Source organism: Elephantulus edwardii, unplaced genomic scaffold (genome assembly GCF_000299155.1).
Source record: "Elephantulus edwardii isolate Elephantulus edwardi_28Jun2011 unplaced genomic scaffold, EleEdw1.0 scaffold00037, whole genome shotgun sequence".
NCBI lineage: Eukaryota > Metazoa > Chordata > Mammalia > Macroscelidea > Macroscelididae > Elephantulus > Elephantulus edwardii.
In genome coordinates, this window is record NW_006399787.1 from 14,431,973 (window position 1) to 14,447,655 (window position 15,683).

The 15,683-nt window shown below is 39.3% G+C and overlaps 1 protein-coding gene and 1 pseudogene across 2 annotated transcripts in view; both read right to left on the minus strand.

Annotated features, from left to right (window-relative positions):
* RGS6 (regulator of G-protein signaling 6) overlaps window positions 1–15,683 on the minus strand; it is a 745,464-nt gene that overhangs the window by 557,105 nt on the left and 172,676 nt on the right. The window lies entirely within an intron of this gene.
* On the minus strand, window positions 9,500–12,138 carry LOC102858032 (annotated as a pseudogene).

The following is a 15,683-nucleotide window of genomic DNA, read 5'->3' on the forward strand; positions in this document are numbered from 1 at the left end:
ACAGACCACCAACTACTCATATGCAAATTCAAGCTGAAGCTGAGGAAAATTAAACCAAAATCCAAGGCTAAGGTACCTGAGTGCACATTTTAGGAGCTACCTTAACTGTATTTTGTTATTAATATGAATTATAACCTTTTAACTAACTCAATATGGTTCTATGAGCTCTCACGTCAGATTTTTGACCCAGCCAAGCAGTAAGATTGATGCTGAGATGAGTAGAAGGAAGCATGGGAGCATGGGAGACATGTTTGGCCTCATAGGAATTGGTTTTGTGTTATTGATGCTGTGGACGGGGATAATTTCCCCCTGTGAAGTTAGTAAAGGTCAGATATGGCAGTCTCCACAGGGTCATCTGTGTTTTGACAGGTTCATTACTGGTACTTTGCTGTTATTGTTAGCTATCATAAAGTTGATTACTATGAACAATAATAGATCAGAACCTGTTCTGTCAAGCACCATTCTCATAATATCTGCTATGTTTAAATATATTATTGCAGTCACTGCATTAATCCATCCTGTTAAGGGTCTTCTTCTTTTTTCAGTTTTTTTCTTTCCATTTTTTATTGTTTGAATACAATTATTTATATACATTGTGTTTCATCCATATAAATGATGTTTTACACAAATTTTCATATACTTTGCATTTTATAGAATTAATTCCTATTAATTTATCCATATTTTATATATATTATATGTATATTATATCTTATATCTATCTTATATCTTATATCTTATATCTTATATCTTATATCTTATATCTTATATCTTATATATATAGTCTCACACAAAGTGGTCAAACATTACAAAGGTTAAGGAGCTCTCATAGTACTGTAATTAAGTACTCGGCTGCTAACCCTTTAAACTCATCAGCCACCCCATTGGAGAAAGACACAGCTGTCTGTTTCTTTAAAAGATTTTAGCCTTGAAAATCCTATCTCCCCTGGCCTGCAGAGTAGCTGTAATATGATGTGCAAAGAACAGCATTGTTATTTATGGCCTCATATACTATATAGCTATAGGCAAAAGATGTGAAATTTCAACCTATAGCAAAACCCATAGGGTAAAAATTCTTGGTAAAATTTCATTCTGGAAAAATACCCCAAACTTTACAAAATTTTATTTTCTTTGCTGGCTGAGTAGAATATGATTGTGATTTTCTTTATGTTTTCTCATTATATTAAAAAATGTTTCTGTTAATGGTTTTTACCTACTATGCTTTATGTACAATAACCCCAAATTGAGCAAGAAGTGATAGAATCAAGCCTTATCATTGCTCCTGGTGAGACGGAGACAGCATGAAGAGTTGTCTTCTTCCTGTGTTTTCAGACACTTTGCTAAAAATGCACAAAAGTTATTTAGTTAAATAGATAAGACAGGAATTTTCCATCAAAACAAAAATTAAGACTCATTTCAAAGTCCTGCGGCTGCTACTTTTCTTAAGTGGTACTTGCTACATTTGACACTTGAGTCTCCACACACTGCAATCTGCAGACACTTTAGAAGATGAGTCAAGCTTGGATTCCTGGTGGGAAAGGATGACACTGGGATGTTGAAATGCAGTCGTGAAGGGGCTCCAGCTATTCTGTAAGGAAGTCTTGTTTTACAGAGAGAGGGAGAGGGTTGTACAAGAGCCAGGAAAGAGTTATTTCCCAAGTCTTGAATAATGGAACTATAAAGTTTCTCCTAAGCTATTTTGTACACACTTTCCAACTCTGAACAATAAATCAAGTCTGTAGTTCTTATAGACATTATTGCAAACTTGCACTCAGGATTTTCCAGACTACCACCAACCATAATAAAAGCCTTTAGCCTTGAGGCTGGCTCATGGTAGAACCACAACAAATATTTGTGAAACACTTAGGTTTGAACCTTGGACAATATTCAGTTTGGTGTTGCTTTCCAACTCTAGGCTATTATATTCGCTTTATTTCTTTTTATGATTTCATGTATATATGGTCAATATTGTTCTCCATAAATATGTTTCGGGAAAACAACAGAAGAAAATCCTAAATAGAAAAGCAACAGCAGCTATAAATTCAAAATGGGAATTGTTTCCAACTTATATTGTCTAGGAAGGAGCAAATCACTGATAAGCATGTGTTCCAAAGACAGTGATGCCATGTTTATGGTCAAAATCTAAAACATAGAGAGATTTGCTATTTCCCTTTTAGACTCAAGCTAAAACTACAAAGACTTTGTACACAAACGTGTTTCATTTAAAGGCCCAATATGAGGAAATACTAAACAGCAGTAACTGCTAATCATTCCCTATTTTTTTAAAATAAATCTCTTTCAGTGGATCTTGTCTTCAGGATGCATATTATAAGCTTATGAACGTTTAAGAGGCTAATGCCGTCTATGTAGGTGGAGGCCAGGTAATTGAGAGACGTACAGAAGGTAAAAGTTGAGATATAGTTCCAGAATGCCAGAACTTGGTAGCAAGAAAGATGTATATATTCAAAACAAAACAAAAACCAAAAAACTGCAACAACAAAAGACAAAAAAAAACCCCAGAAAAAAACAAAACCTCCATGGTCTCTCAGTCAAGCCTGAGCTCAAATTCCAAAGATTAAAGCTTCGCTAGGCAGCAACCATTCTGGAGAAACAAGAGCTCATTATACCATAAGAGCTCAGATGCAGAGGTCCAAAACCAATGCATAGCTGTTGGAAGCTATGGGCACTGAAGTGGTGCCACTATTACAGTTTGGATTTTTTTCCAAGTACTTAAAATTCTAGTGCATCCACTCATTCTAGCAAACTTAACTGAGTTCCTATTCTGTGCCAAATGGTCTTCTGGCACTGGGACGACACAGGTGAATCAGTCCAAGTCCTATCCCTTTGGGAGCTTACATCCAAGTGGCCCAAACCCACACGACATCTAAAGCATTGCTTGTTGCTGTGAGCTGCTGTCCAGTTCACTCCAATTCCTGACAGTGCCTTGCATGATCTTCATGATTGTTTATATGCGTAAGTTCACTGTGGAGGATATAGGGTCAATCCATCTCATTAAGTTCCCTCATTTTTGTTACATCTCTCCTTTACCAAACACAGTATCCTTTTCTAGCAATTGGTGGAAAGACTGATTACTATAATTACTAGAAAATATAGCATAAACCGATGAGCGAGAGAATGAACTCAGCTATTACATTACCTCCCAAGTAAAGCACTACTGTTGATTCTTTCCCCACTCTACTCTGTTTGCATAACATACTGATGCAATTATGTTCCCTACTACTATTACATACGTATCACAATGCTATTTTTAATGTTTATGTTGACATAATTTTCTAATGAAAGTAGTCACAAATCCATCATACAGCATGGCTGACTGTAAGTGAAATAATTAACTAGTTAATTAATACTAGTTGTACAATTTTAACTAAATCAATCATGTTATATGCTTAATTTTACATTCCACACCAGTATTTTATAAACATTGAACTGTCCTTCCTTCCATTCTCCCCCCCCCCACCCATTCAGGTTGACACAGTTTTGGTCACAGAATACAGTTGATATCACACTTTTCAATTATATTTGTATATGTCTTAACTCATTCACAGTCATTGTGATAGATTGTATTGCATCCCCTCAGTCACAGTGCCTGTACCTATGAACAAGACCTTGTTGGGCAATAAGATTTTTGGAGACTTTACTGGGTCTTTTTATTGGTCAACTCAACATCAGTTCACGTGAAAGTCTACTATATGAATCATGGTGTGTGTTTGTTGTGTTGTGTACTGTTGAGTCAGAATCGACCCATAGATGACCCTCCACCAGGTTTTTTAATTGCACAGGAGGAGATTTCCTATCCTTCTCCCATGAAACAGCTGGTGGATTAGAACTGTGTGTCTTTGGGATGGCAGAACAGCTTCTTGCCACTAGGCCATCAGTACTTTCATGAAGATTTACAAACTACCCTTGAGTTGATTTTGACTCATAGCAATCCTATAGGACAGATGGCAATGCTCCATCAAGTTTCTGAGTTGGTAAATCTTAACAGGAATAGACTGATTCATGTTTCTTTTGCAGAGTGGACTCAAAGTACCAATCTTTCCATTAACCATCAAATACTAAACCTACTAAAAATAAATAAATAAAAGAGCTCCTTTTATATATTAGAGTGTGTCCTAACATGTTATTGAATAGTGCTCTCTCAATGTGTGTGTGTGTGTGTGTGTGTGTGTGTGTGTGTGTGTATACATCTACATATGTGTGTGTATATATACACACATGTTTATAGTTATGTGTGTGTATTTGACAGGGTTCTGAACTGTTGCACATATGGTCAATATGAGTCACAAGTGACTGGAGGGCACATGACCACATGTGTGTATATTTATATGAAGGTGTGTATACAACAATATAATGTAGAAGTTCCTAATGAACCTTTTTGATATGATAAACCAAGCAACTGTAAAAGGATTATGGGTGTGCCATACCACTCCATCATACCATCACCATCTCATCTCTGATCTGATCTAAGGGGAGTTTCTCAGGTGAATGGCCTTCATCCCTCTTTGACTCATAAGAGATAAAAAGAGAGTATGTGAGCAAAAAGGAGGACTCAACATCATCAAGAAAAAAATTACCAAGAGTAGAGTGTGTCTGTTTGGATTTTGGCTTCTCTACTGGGAAGCTCTTTAACACAGGAGAAGGCCAAGGCACACGGAGAGCTCTAAGGAATGTTAGGCCTCTGTGATGCTAACGGAGATATGAACCTCCCTCCAGAACCCACAGAAAGTGAGTCTTTCCCTATTGCCAGCACTCTGATGTTGGGCATCCAGCTTTCTAAACTATTTGAGACAAAACTGCTGTTTGTTAAAGCCATCTGTTGTTGTTGTTGATTGCCATCGAGTCGAGGTCAACTCATAGCAACTCTGTGAAAAAAACATCGAATGCCTTTCCATAATTATCATTGTTTCTCCAAGCTCATAAAGTTTCCAGAGGCAGGTAAAGCCATCTATTTAGGATTATTTCTGTTAGAGCTGCACTAACCAAGTAAGACATAATCGACATAATCCTTATACAAAAGAAGTGCCTCTCAACAAGCAAATAGTGTAGCTTAACAAAGAAGGTTTGCCCTTGAGTATTGAGTTCTTCTCAGGTCTATCTATGTAGAAGCAAACTGACAACATTAACTTAGATTAGGTAAAAAAATATAGAAGGTATTTAATTTATGCTAACTGGGAAGGAGTGTGAGAATAGTGCTCATTGAGAAGAACGAAGCCCACTTCACGTAGAAATTGTTGAACTGGTGTATGTTCTGTTGCACATATTCTCAACAAAATCAAAAGGACAGAAAGAAAATATTCCCCTAAAACTCCTCAAGGAATAAATAATCAAATTTGAGTGCAATAACTCAGTCACAAAAGGACAAATACTGCATAGTGCCACTGTTGTAAAACAGGACTGACTTAGGGCTTTTGGGGGGGGGGAACTGAGAAAGATGGGATAAATTATATTTACTGCCTTGAAAGAGATGAGAGACAGAGAACTGTTTAAAAGGTATATATGATTAGGTATTATTGTCATGACATGAGTGCAGAATGAAGGCTGCATAGTGGAGTGGACATGGGGGGAGGGATTATAAAACAATGAAAAAAAAACAATGAAAGAATTTGTCTTTTACTTTTCAAAGAGAAGAGTGAAGTGGAGGAGGGGGTGAGCGGGGAGAAAAGTGCAACAATGAATGAATGGAAATGCAAAATCTCTGTAAATTTTCATTTAAAAAATAATAATAACTTATTAAATAAACAAAAAAACAACCCAAACCAAATCAGAAGAGATCCGAACAGACAGAGGAAGGAGATCATTGTGTAGCTGCAAGTCAAGGAATGCCTGGAACTGCTAGAAATTGACAGAGAAGCATGGGACAGATTCTCCCTCAAAGCCTCAGAAGGGGTCAGTATAGTAGATAACTCTTCTTTCAAAATCCCTCAGTTTATGGTATTTTGTTAGTTCCTCTAGGATACTGTATGGTTGTTAACCTCATCATTTAATAGCTATATAATCTTCTAGTGAACAGACATTTTTAATTTACTTAAACATGTCCCCATTGCAGGATGCACAGAGCTCTCTCTACTTTTGGCTATTTTTAATGGGACTGCAATGAATAATTTCAATGTGTATAGATTTTTCTGTAGTTTGAATTATTACCTGAAACTACCTTCCCAGAATTTGCATTACCGGATTAAAAGAAATGGGCTTGTTGATAGTTTTGCTACATACATACATACCCAGTTTATATACTGCAAAATAATTTTCTGAAAGAGTAGTGTTTCTTGCGCATATGTATTGATTTGCATTTCAGTCATTTTCCTAGCAACATATTCCATCTACTCTCGGCGAGGTCCCGCTACCACTCACTCTCTCTGCCCACATTTTTGTCACGCTGCTGACTGGAAATCTGTTCTGTGGAAACACAGGTTGTCCATAGTCACTCAGAACATTTAACCTTGATCCAGAATACCGTGTAAACACAGTTCTTCAGAGGACATCGGAGTCCCTTTGTTACCTAAGGAATTCTGTCAGGGATAAGATAATAAAATGTGACAATAACTCAATTACCTAGTGCACTGTAAAAACCTATTTTAGACTTATGAGATCTTAGTTTTCTAATTTTATAATTATTTTTCTAATGCTGAAAATATATTAAACATATATAAAATATCCAGTCCCTATAATTTGGTAGCATTAAAAATCTTTTTCCTGCATGTAGCCTTTTTTATTTTTCTCTCTTGTGGTGTACCATCCAGTCAGATCCAACTGGCACAGGAGAAGATTGCCCCTCCTTCTCCAGTGGAGCATCCGGTGGATTTGAACAGCATGCCTTTGGGATTACAGTGCAGCTTCTTGCCACTATGCCACCAGAGCTCCCTTCTGCATGTATTCATTACATCAGTTTAAGACTAAAGTGTGCCTAATTCAAGCCATGGTGTTTTCAATTATTTCATGTTGTTACTGTTATATGCCCTCAAGTTGTCTGCGACTCAGTGACACAATATACAACAGCTCTGAAGCCTTCCATGCCCTGAGCCAGTCTCACTGACTCTGATGCACCTACCTCCATTGCCCCAGTTACTGTATCAATGCATCTCATCCCAGGTCTTCCTCTCCTGTGCTGTCCCTCCATTCTTCTGAGCATGATGTCCTTTTCCAAGGATTGATCCCTCCTGGCCACATGCCCAACAAATTGTGAGACAGAGCTTCAAAATCCTAACCTCCAAGGAGAAACCTGGTTTTACCCTCTCCAAGACAGACATATTTGTTTTCTTGGCTGTCCAGAGTATGTATGTTCAAGATTCAATTACTTCACATGCATGTGGAATTTGGACCATGGATAAAGAAGAAAGAGGAAGAATTGATGCCTTTAAATTATGCTGTTGGTGAGTATTGAGCATACTTTGGACTGCCAAAAGAACAAACAAATCTGTCTTGGAGGAAATGCAACCAGGATGCACTTGGAGGTAAGGATGGTGAAACTTTGTCTCATTCGCTTTGGACATGTTATCTAAGGGCGTCAGATCTTGGAATAACACATCCTAACAGGAAAGGCAAAGGATCAATGAAAGAGAGGAAGAGAGTACCTCAACGAGACAGACTGGCACAGTAACTGCAACAGTGGGCTCGAAAAAGGTGGAGGACAGGGCAAGGCTTTGATCTGTTGAGCACAGCTCGCTATGAGTCATGGTCACCTGGACAGAAACCTTATGGCAACACTCTTGAGCAGTTGATGAAGATGGATGCATTACAAAGGGACACTTTTGAAGAGTGGTTAGTTTATTTCCTATATCTATTGGCCTCCACTAAACAAGCATCTGAGGATACAAATCACCATGCTTTTCTTTAAAGTATCAGCACTCAATCAGTATTTTGGTAGTGATGTGCATTTCTATGATGCTAAAACAGATCTAGTTCAGCTTCTAGACTAATGTCAACTGAGAAAACAGGTAGAGATCTACTTCTAAAAATCAGCCAGTGAAAACACTGTGGGTCACAACAGCCCAATCTGTAATCAGTCCTGGGGATGTTGCAGAACTAGGCAGTCTTTTGTTCCTCTGTGCGTGGCATATCAGAGTTAAGGGACAAGGAAATGGCTGCTAACAACCACAAAGAGAGGAGAGTGGGGTGAAAGAAAAAGAAAGCAAGTAGAAAAGTAAGAGAAAAAGCAAAAAAAGGCAGGGAAGGGAATGGGAGGAGGAGGAAAGGAAAAGCAAGTATGAACTAAAGGCAGAAGCATTTAGTGACTTCCCACAAGTAGGTGACCCCAGACGGGAGACTCAAAGGCATGGTTAGGATTGTAGACGCAGCTAAATTCCTCATTGTGAAAGTACTTCACAACTAATTCTGTTTTTTAATGAAAAGGATTACAGTTCATAATGCTCAATTTTATTGAATAATTGAGGTATCAGGGACTCAACCCCCATGTGTAAGTTACTTCGGAACAGAGAGGCTTCAAGAAAATCAGGTGTGTTCTTCAACATAACTGCTTATTTTGTGTTTGCCTACCTATGTCATGATTAAGTCTGGATAATCATCTGAATCAACTCTCCCAAGAACCTTACATTAATATCTAATAATTTAGATAAATACTTTTAAAGAAATTCTATTTTCTTGGAACTTAACCACCTCTCATCCTTTATCTCAGTGTTACATTTCTTCCAGGGTTAACACTTGTTTCTACTGCCACCCACTAAAAAATAGAAAATCCACAGGTAGTTATTTTTCCAAACATCACACATTTCTGAGTTAACAATTTGTGCATGTGGTTTTTAAAAAATATTTTAAAACAAGTTTATTTTTCATTATATACTTTACATTGAGCACTTGAAGAAAGAAGGTAATTACAATGATTTAAAAATCCAATCCTTAGGCCCAATAAACATAATTCATTAGACACAATCAATATCTAGAAATGCATGTAGACACAACAAATGAACTGTGTAAACATGGTACCAGGATGGGGATCATGCATGACCAGGGAAGTCACTCTGTCATTGTGTTCTCCTCAAAACAGGATTCACACATTCTTTCAATCATATATACATTCATTGCAGGAGCAGACCTCAGAAGCTAACAACTTGGAACGATGATTTTTGTTGATCTTAAGAGAAAACGGAGTTTGATATGAAGAAATTCAAGGAAACAATTTCTGGACGTTGATTAGAAGCTGTAAATGTCTCGTACTATTTACGTGTATACTGTAAATAAGGCTAAGAGAGAAGAGTTTCTTTTCCTCATTGAAGACATGATCCAAGGTAAAGGTGAACAGACACTGTAACTAGCCATCGTGATGTTACAGCTAAGACTCCTTACACTGGAGCTAACCAAGTTTCAACAGGCTTTAGCTATGTCACAAAAATATTTAGAGTAATATGTATAAATATGAACATTGCTCCCCCCCATGAACAATCACCTTTGAAGCACACACTGGGGTCTCTAATTCGGGGTTCTTCTCTAGTGTAAGCAGTTCTACAGATGCACATGTGTGACCCACTTACTCATTGACTTTCTGAAAATATTCTTTAGAAGCAGTTGAGCTTGGCTTGATTGTAGGAGCATCAGGCGTCCAGTTGGCCGGGCAGACTTCACCATTGGCCTCCACAAACTGGAATTCCTTCACCAAGTGGAGGGTCTCCTCCACGCTGCGGGCCACCGGGAGGTCATTGACACTCAAGTGCTTGATGACACCATTGGGGTCGATGATGAAGAGACCTCTTAGTGCAATACCAGGGCCCTCCAAGAGCACACCATAGTCTCGGGAGATCTGCTTCGTTAAATCTGACAGGAGTGGGATGTTCATGTGGCCCATCCCACCATTCTTCCTAGATGCATTTGTGCAGGCCAGATGGCTAAATTGGGAATCCACAGATATGGCCACAACCTCCCAGTTCACATAGTGAATGAAATTCGTTGGCTTTGTCACTAAACGCAACAATTTCTGTGGGACACACAAAGGGAAGTCCAAGGGGTAGAAGAAAAGCACCAAGTACTTCCCCTTAAAGTCATCAAGGCTCAGGTCTTTGAATTCTCCATTGACCAAGGCTGTGTGACGACAGGAGCCAAAAAGGAGGAACTGGAGCTGAAGGTACATTTTGCTTGAGGGGAACGAGACCACCAGTTGGTCAAGCTCTTTCTTCTGGAAGCAGCTGGCCTTAGGGCTGCAGAGATGAACATGCCCTGAGGAATGGAGCTCACATGTCTGGCCACCTGAGCACTTTGCACCTATTTACGGGGAAGCTCAGGGTCACCCTAGAACGGAGGCATCCTGCAGATGAACAGAGGGTTCAGAAAGGCTAAGTCACTCGCCCAAGGTCAATCAGTCACAAAACCAGGACCAGGAGCCAGGACACCTGTCTTCAGGGCCAAGATTAGGCGGAGAAGGCCATGCATGTGTTTTTAATGGTCAAACCTAGATAAAAATCTTTCATGTCACCTACAAGGAAAGCTGGGAACTCGAATACTGATTTCTATGTGAAAGAAGCAGAGTTCACAAAGTAAAATATTCACCAAATATTAAGAGATTATTCGCACTTGAAAAAAAAAGATGGCTTCCATTATGGCAAAAGTCCACTGAAAGTTTGAAGAGTTCTACTTTGATTGTACTTAGTACAACTTTCCACCACATTCTACTACTTTCTTTAGCTCAGCTCATTGCTATCAAGTCTGAACTCTCAACGGGCTTTCTGAGGCTATAAATCATACAAGAGGAGATTGTCCATCTTTCTCTAACAGCTAGCTGATTCACAGTGCCTACCTTTGGGTTGGAAGGACAATTTCTTACACCTGGGCAACTGTTGTTCTGGAGTTGTTGCTGTTATGTGCCATTGAGCTGCCTGGGACTCATAGTGGCCCTATGTACCTCTAAAGCCTGCCTGAGCCAGTCTTCCTGACTCTGACATATCTACCCACATTATCCCAGTTACTGTGTCAATCCATCTCATTTGAGGTCTCCCTCTCCTGTGCTGTCTCTCCAGCCTTCCAAGCATTGGTCCCTGGCCAAGTTCCCAAAATGTGTGAGATAGAACTTCGAAATCCTTGGCTCTAAAGAGAAACTTGGTTTCACCCTCTCCAGCATAGACACGTTTGTTCTCTTGGCAGTTCAGGGTATGTTCAAAACTCCTCTCCATCATCTCAACTCAAGGTATTGAAGATTCTTCTGTTTTTCTTACTCACTGTTCAGCTGTCCAATGTGTAGAAAGTAATTGCGAAGATCATGGCCTGGCTCAAGCACACCTTAGCCTTCAGACTGACATCATTGCTCTCTAGCACATTGGAGAGGTCTCTGATAGCACATTTCTACAATGTAATTAATCTTTTGATATCCTGACTGCAGGTGCCAGGAGTGTTGTTGACTGTGGAGCTGATCAAGCTGAAATTATTAACAAGCTCAATCTCTTCTCCATCTATTATGGTGTTGCCAATTGGCTCAGTACTGACAATCTTCGTCTTCTTGATATTGACCTTCAAGCCATATTGAAAACTAGAGTCCTTGACTTTCTGCAGCAAATGCTTCAGGTCCTCCTCAGATTCATCAAGGTTGTATCATCTGCATAATTTATCCTCTGCTGATAATTCTTCCAATCCTGATGCCACACTTTTCCTCAAAGTCCAGCTTCTTGAATGATTTGTTCTGCATATAGATTGAAAAGGGACACATCCCTGATGCACTCCTTTTCTAGTTTTGAGCCATGCAGTGTTTCCTTGCTCTGTTCTGATGACTGCCTCTTGGTCCGAATATAGGTTTCTCATGAGCAAAATCAAGCATTCTTGGATCCCCACTCTCAAGGTTAGTCACAATTTTGTTGTGATCTACCCTATCAATTGCTTTTGCATAGTAAATGAGACACAAGAAAGATATTCTTCTGGTACTTTCTGTTTTCAGCCAAGATCCATTAGGTTAGTTAATAATGCCTATTTAAGATCTACAACATCTGCTGTAACTCCTTAACTGGTTCTCTTGCCTCCAGGCCTGCTTCCCTATCTGTTCTTCCAACAAAATAGTATCTGTAAAATTGCTAAATACTGATGTCAACTGCCATCTCACCATATTAAAAAAAAAAAAAGACAAAACCAAACCTCAAAGACTCCCGTGGCTTCCTGCATCCCCTTAATTTGACTGTTGCCCACTCCCATGAATAGAGGTCTATAAAATATTGATGTTAACACTCACAGACATGGATAGACTGTGTCAGTTACATGTATATGAGCTCTCCTTCCAGGATCTAGATTAACTTCCTCACTTAGCGTCTGCCTTTTTACATCCTACTGCTTCTGCCTGGATTAACCTGGCCTCCCTATCTGTCCAGGTCAATGAGATTTCCTGACTGCGAGGCTTCACACACTTGGCTAGTTTGTGCAAGAGTCTCTCAATAGAGAAACTCTAGTAAATTTTCTGAGACATTTTCTGATGACTTCCATGTAAAAGTTGCAATTCTTTCGATTTTTCTCTGTACCTGTGCATACATTAGCCAAAACACTCAATTACATTACTCTTTTATGTGCCTTTAATGCACTAGCTATAACACACTGCTGGCTAAACGATGATGACTCAGCATGATGCTCCACCAAGTTTCCGGGGAGGGTAAATTCTTACAGGAGGAGACTGACTGTTCATCTTTCTATCACAGAACAGCTGGTGCATTTGAAGGACTAGCCTTTCCGTTTGCTGCCCAATAGGTTATACACTATCTCACCAGCTTTAATCCACATTTAATCCATTTATGTATTCATATCAATAAATACAATGCACAGAATATTGTAAGGAGTCCCAATGACCCAAAGTTAAGGAATCCGCTGTTAATAAAAAGGCTAATAGTTGAAGCTACCAAAATCTGGTTAATCTACTTTCACAAAGAATACAGCCCAGAGAACCTACAGAGCAGTTTCATCTGTCATCTTGGGCCACTGAGTTGGAAATGCCGTGACGGTATCCAACAATAACAACATGGCATTTGGGATAAAGCATAAAATGGAAACTCTCTTTATTGCAAGCTCCTGGCCATCATTAAGCCAAACAGCCAGGTTTATCTGTCACTCAACGAGAATAAGAGTGAACTTGATTAAATCGATAGGTATGCTGGGTTCATTGATGTCTGCTCTCCCTACCTGGTGCTTTTGTGATTATAGAAAAATCTAATGTTGACAGCAAAAGTTCCAGTAACATCAGGGAAATACAAAGAGGGTACAGCACCAAAGACACAGTTTTTCCCAAAAGATCACTGATAATTATGATGTTGCTCCCAAAGACAGAAAGAGGGGGAGGCTTCTGGAAAACACTCTTTTCCCTAAAGCCTTTTTGTCTGGTGGCATGGTGACAGCTGGGGTAGCACAGCTGGCAGCAGCAAACAGCCCTGGGTGATTCACTTCTAGGATTCACCTGCTGGTACACCCCCAGCCCATCTCATTCTAGACACATAAGACACCCAGGAATCCCACCACACACATTCTTAACACTCTGCCTTCTGTTACTGGTCACTGGTGGTACAAATGGCTAAGCTCAACTAATAACTGAGAGGTCTCAGCTATGCAGATCCTACAAGGTGTCATTACACTCGGCACACAAAAGGTTGCCAGGGGTCAGAATCATCTTGAGAGGAATTGATTTTGGTTTTGTTTTGCCTTTCTTTTTTTCCTATAGAAGTGTGAACAGTCTAGATTTTATTTTTCTATATTTCTTTTAAAATAAAATTTTTCTTTTTTACTGGTTTACTTGGAAAGTTCATATACATCGTTTTTCTTTGGATTTTCATTCAGCCATTGTTGCACATTTTCCTCCCTACCCTCCCAGTTCACTTTTCTCTTTTTAAAAATTCTTCCATTGTTGCACAATTTCCTCCCTCCCTCTCTCCCAGTCCACCTCTTATGCTGGACTATTGTCCTGTAAATAACACCTAATCATTTATTTCTTTTAAATAGTTCTTTCCCTCTTCTCTTTCAATACAGTATACATTATTTATCCCCTCTTCATACTGCATGATGCCACTGTTATAAAATAGGACTGACATGGGGGTTGGGAAAATCAAAGAAAAGAGAGTATATGTTGTTTTTCACACAAGATCTTTCCCCTTTCCTTTACCCCCTCCTCCCTACACCCATCAAATTGTGTGACCCTATGATTAAGCCCCTCCTGCCCATCCTTACCCCTCTGCTCTCCCTTCTCCTCCCCACATAGCAGTGTTATTTACCATCGCTAGAATATGGAAACAGCCCACATGTCAGACCACAATGGAATAAATTGAGACATTATGGTACATTTACACAATGGAATACTACGCAGCTCTCAGGAGCAATGATTTTGTACATTATTACCTAATGAGAGAGGGACTGGAGAGCATTACGCTGAGTGAACTAACTTAGTCCCATAAGGACAACTATTGTATAAGACCATTATTGTAGAACGTGTTTGCCTTACTGTAGCTGGGTTTCCCTTCTCTTCTCATCATTGTCCTCACTTAGTGAATTCAATTCATTTTCTCTTCATCAACAAAGCAAAGCTTTCCAGTTTTGCCACACCAGTGCTTCTTGTGTCCCCATAGATTTTTCATTAGCACTCTTCTACATCCCATCCATTCAGCCAGCCACTCTCGCCATTCAGCCATCACCAAGTCTTTAACTATGTGTCAGGCACTATTCCAAGCAGTGGAAAACAAACAAACAAAAAACTTGATATCCGAGAATTTGCATTCTACTGAAGTACATGTGTTTTGCAAATCATGTCTGACCAGGGTAAATGACTCAAAAAATGCTCACTTTTTTTGCAAAATAGGAATTAAAAAAAGGTCTTGTCCCACAGAGTTGTCCTGAGATCAATGTGTTAATATCTGCCTCGAACAGTCATTATTACATAGTAAGAGCTCAGTCTGGTGGTGTGATCTGTAAAGTGTTGCAATGTTAACTCAAAGACCACAGTCTCTGATGGGCAATTTCCTCTCAAGCAGGCTTGGAAATCCAATGGAGGGTAAGCTACGAATTGGTTCTGATTCTACTGCAATAAGAGATGAGAGATGATGATCATTAAGGAGCTTGAGTGGGACAGCTTAATTGCAAAGAAACGTTCTGGTAACCTAAAGGCATGTGGTTGGGATCCACCAGCTGCTCCACAAGAGAAGGACAGGAAGTCTCCCAGGTGATTTAGGCCTCTGAAAACCTGGTGGAGGGTCAGCTAAGAGCTGGTACCCACTCAATTGCACATGACAACGATAGTGATTTAGTTAGTTACAAGCTATACTGTTAAAGTTCGTCAAGATTTACAGCCAGAAACCCAAAGGAGGTTCACAGAGAAGCAGAATCAACTCAACAGCAGTGGATTTTTCCCCCTTTCTTTTTTTATTTTTTTTTTTGTTTTTGTGAAGAAGGGGTTTGTTATACTCATGGTTGGATAAATGAATAAGTAAAAACATATGTGCTTCTAAGGGCCACAGACTGTTCTGATATCTCTCAAAATCTGTATAAGAAAGAATCCCATCGACAAGCTGTTCATAATCAGAGATCTTCTTTCACCAGCCATGAGTACACTAGGATTCACCAAGTAGAATAAAAGCTCACAAAATATCCCACAAAATCTACAAAATGGGAATTTTCCAAGACAATTTATCCAGGAAGAAGGAAATTGACACCAACAAAAGAAGGTAGACAAGGTGTCATTTTGTTTGGGGACTGAGTGTAGGAGGGTGTGAGGC